This window comes from Frankliniella occidentalis, unplaced genomic scaffold, assembly GCF_000697945.3.
Source record: "Frankliniella occidentalis isolate FOCC.00 unplaced genomic scaffold, Focc_3.1 Scaffold38, whole genome shotgun sequence".
NCBI lineage: Eukaryota > Metazoa > Arthropoda > Insecta > Thysanoptera > Thripidae > Frankliniella > Frankliniella occidentalis.
The window spans coordinates 1,507,327-1,511,838 of NW_026267168.1; positions in this window are offsets into that span (position 1 = coordinate 1,507,327).

The window sequence follows — 4,512 nt, forward strand, 5'->3', positions numbered from 1 at the left end:
AGGTTATCAGAATTCTGATGAAATTCTCAATTGTACTAAGGGGTCATTACATTTCATAACAAGTTTATTAAATTTAAAAGTTTTCCTTAGTTTTGACAAAATTGTGTTGAAAAGTCACACCCATTCTTACTTTTAATACTAGCATTCAGAACACTTCTTAAAAGTCATGTAGCTTTTGACCACTGGACGTGGAATTTTGGCGTTCAATATAGTATTGGGTGAACAACATCGAATTTGGATAGGCGTAATGTAGGTAAGCCACAGTCATATGTCAAAAAAGCAAGTTAGCAAACATACGCCGTACGACCAAGCACAAAGCTACTCTGGGAATGCCCCTGGACGGAGCGCCGCATAAGGTCGGGTGCGAGCGCTCCCCTCACAGGTATGTCCTGACAGCCACGCGGTCTAAGGCGTCAGGATCCGAACCCAAAGGTCCTAGGTTCGAATCCACCCAGGTAAGGTAAGGTAAACATTTGTAATATGTGGGGAGTTGGGTTTAAACATCTGTCCCCAGGGGAATGAATTAAATATTTTCCAGATTTGCGTTAGGTTGGAAAAGAAAAGTAGTTTTGGCGTTTCATAACACGTTCCTAATTTTCAAAACATGTTTTGAATTTTAAGAAACTTTTTGTTCTTAAATTTAAGAGCAAATTTGTTTTGTAAACTGCTTCAAAACGTGTGTTATTAAAATTAAGATGGATTTTTTTTACAGTGAACCGTATATATTGACATCCACCTTAAATTCCCAAATGATCCAATTTCCCTCCCTTTCCAAACTCTTCCACCTGGACGTGCCGTAAACTACACTGTAAATCTAGAGTGTCCAGCAACTGTGCGACTTAAGTCGCACGACCCAGGTTTCTGTTTCTGAGCGCACAGTTGCTGGACACCTTTGGGTGACCCAATGAGCACATAGTACACACCTGGGAATACAATGGAGTGTATCACATGCATGGGGGAAGGGCAATAGAACCTGTTGTAAATCTACTGTAAATCTGGGGTGTCCAGCAACTGTGCGCTCTAAGTCGCACAGAAACCTGGGTCGTGCGACTTAAGTGGCACAGAAACCTGGGTCGTGCGACTTAAGTCGCACAGCTGCTTGACACCCCAGATTTACAGTGTAGTGTTCCGCCTCGATCGACCCGTGTCAGCTTTGCTGCACCACGTTAAAAATTGAACGGGGCCGTCGCGCGATACGGCAGCGAAGGCGACAGGAGCATCAGCGTCGCATTACACTAGTCGTCATGCATTAGACAAGGTGTTTCCACCATGTCGCCATGGCGACAGCCGAACTGTGGACCACAAATTATGCACGAGCCGGAGAAACGTGAAGACGCGGCAGGCCAAGCGGTTCGACGGGAGTCGAGGAGCATATCGGATATTGGATAAAGTTTTTCTTGGCACTCAAGCATTGCAACATACTTTCGTTTGTAAATTGATCGGCAATCTTTAAGAAAATGGAAAACTCCGGAAAACTCGCTAAGCTAAAACAACCATTAAAATTTCGATGAAAGCTCGTTTTTAAGGTTTAGGCTCGGGGGAGACCTTACGCTGAATAAATGGTCGATATTTCCACTTCCAAGAGGGCGACCCTACACGCGTCTAGTTAAGGAAATTTTCCTGAACGACCCAAAGGCATCAACTTTTGAAGGTCTCTTGTCCTAGAACCAATGCGATGATGTCAGATGTCTGACTCCGCGGGGCAACCGGCTATCTTTATTATCTAAACAGGAAACTTGGGCAATCGAAAATCTGTATCAGAATGGGGAACTGAGGGACTGTCTAAATGGACAATGTCGAATTGATATAGCCCCAGAACCATTAAGAAACGTGATCCTGTGTAATATCGTAAATCTGAATTGTGAAAATCGTTATTAAGGTATCTGTTAGGATTTATTTCGAACAACTGGAAGGCGTCACACAACAAAATCCCCAAAACACTCGGGATGCTTAATAAAATCGCTCGCACTGCGATTGCAAATTGATGGCACGTGGAACACGAACACGAGACTGTGTTTGCCGAAAGTCACACGCCCGCTCGCAGCAGGCCCATAACTCGGGCCCAACGCGGCGCAGAAAGGGCCCTCAAATTTTCATAAAGACACACATTTCTAATCATCCGCGCGTCGTGTGTGTGTGTGGGCCCAACAGCAGGAGACACGGGGCACGATCGGCTCGGCGACGAGGAAACGACGACGAGGGCGGCGGAGACACCACCGCGATCAGCGAATCATGAGAGGCCAGCAGCGCCGCGAGGAGGCCGCCACTATACTTGACGGGCTGTACTCGAAGGTATTGATCGCCCCCATCGACACGCCGGGCGGCGCGCCACCTCTCCTCAACGAGGGGCGGAAGGGGGCAAAATGGTGCGCCAAAAAAACAAAATACAAACGCGACTGTCCAAAAAAAACGATGGTTTGTGCGGTCACCACACCATACAAAGTAGCCCGGTACATATAGACACGCGGTTGGTTTCCATGCCGAGTGCGAAGAGAGCGAGCTAGAGAGCGAGCTAGCGAGCGAGCGAGCGTGGTGAGGGACGATTATCAAAACGTCCTTGACGCGCCTGCGCCACGCCCCGCCACGCCCCGCCGCCGTCGCCGCCCGGGCGACTACTCTACGACGGGTCCCGCCGCGACGCCTTGCCGGCACGGCGCCACACGACGGCCGGCGGCCCGGCGCGCGACACCTGATACCCACACATCCACCACCCGAGGGGACCCGGCGGACCCGGGGGGTGCAAAAGGCAACCCAACCTCGACCGTGTCAGCCCGAACGGGGGCGTCCGTCCCGTCCGTTCTTCTCCCCCCCCTTTCGCCAAACAGGACAGGGTTGGACGCGTGCGACATCACCCGGACGTCCGCCAGACGCGAGAGACGCCCCATGGTGTGACAACCGCGCCCACTCCCTTTCCCAGGCCCCGCGTTCTCACCAAAAAAAGCCGCGCCGTGATGGAGCGATAAATTGGAGGGGTAAAAAATGATAAAAAGGGCGCGTGCGCACGTCACGACATCTTTTGTTTGGGTTTACACCCTATTAGACAATTACGCACGAAAATAGATTTTAAATAAAAAGGGCGCGATGCCGGAATTGATTACACGAGCCAACCCCTCCTGTTGGGCTGATAACAGCTCTGACGAATAAGGGACTAATCGTCAAATCAGCAAATTCGATTACGCAATCAATAAACACGGCAATTTTCTTTCAAACTGACCGGCGGCCCGCGCCCCGCGGGGAGGCCACCACAGCAAGCCGACGCGGGCTGGAGGGGACGCGCGGGGCGGCCGCGGCAACCAAGTGCAGCAGAGGCACGACGATGTAGCAGCAGCGGAGTCCAGCAAAGAGGGCGCGATGCATAAACCAGCGCGGCACCTCCTCGGCCGAGTCCTCGGCGCACCGTCGCCGCGCGAGCCGACAGGGGGCGGCCCTCCCCGTCATTAGCTGCATTATTGATGCACCGACAAGAGTTTACTAGAGAAAGAAGAGGCCAATAAATGTAAAACTGTCCCACGACCATCACGACGATAGTCGCTGAGGCGCAGCAGAAAAGCACCAAAAGAAAGGAATATGCCAAGAAGCTAAAAATTTAGCAAGTTGCAAAAAAAATACGTAGCTTAAATTTTAGCTATACAGCTGAATACGTATTTAGTTATCCGGTTATCCCGTATGATTTGGCTATTGGTTTAGCTTTCTAGCTTTTTTTCCTTCCGTGGAAGACACGCATAAAATAAGCGCAAATAGGAGGGCATGGGAGCGTCGGCAGGGTGGTGGACAAGCGGGGGCCAATAAAAGAAGACCCAGAGTGGGGTGGGGGCTATCGAGGGCGTAGAGAGAGACGCGCGCCTGGGAAACGGACCCAATGCCCATATTGTACATGTAGTTTCCTCGATATTCGCGTGGGGGGAGATCTGCGGGAGAAAAGGGTCACGGAACCAAACCGCATTCCCAAAAAAAAAAATCAGTCAACCGCCGCTAGGGCGCGACGTTGCTGTAAAGGCTAGTCGTCCAAAAACATAAGGGAAAACAACAGGTAACACCAGTGTTACATTTGATTGATTGATTCTATGCAAAAATAGCTGTCAGTCTAATCAGCTCAAGTTTTCGATAAAACTGTTTGGAACTGTTGAAACTAAGCGCAAGGGGAGTCTATGAGAAGCGCAAGCCATAAAACACGGGCTTCATAAAGTACAAAACCACAACACAGGGTGTTGTCCAACCGTTCGACTCCAACGGTCTTCGCCACCCAACAGACACCCCCTCCTGGTGCCCGCCAGGGCAGAAGCGGACACACATGCACACCGGGCTCAAAGACACCTTGCTCACAGCGCCGCCGCGGGCGCTCCGTATGGCACCCGGCGTTGTCCTCCTCGCCCCCTTCTGGACCCGCCCCCTGATGTCCCGTTTGCGTGCCGGCCGGGGAAGGGAGGGGCGGGGCGGGTCAGCCAGCGGGTTATTTGGTCTGTTTCCACGGCAACGCCTCGCCAAACACGGGCCCGCCGGCCCGCCCCCTCC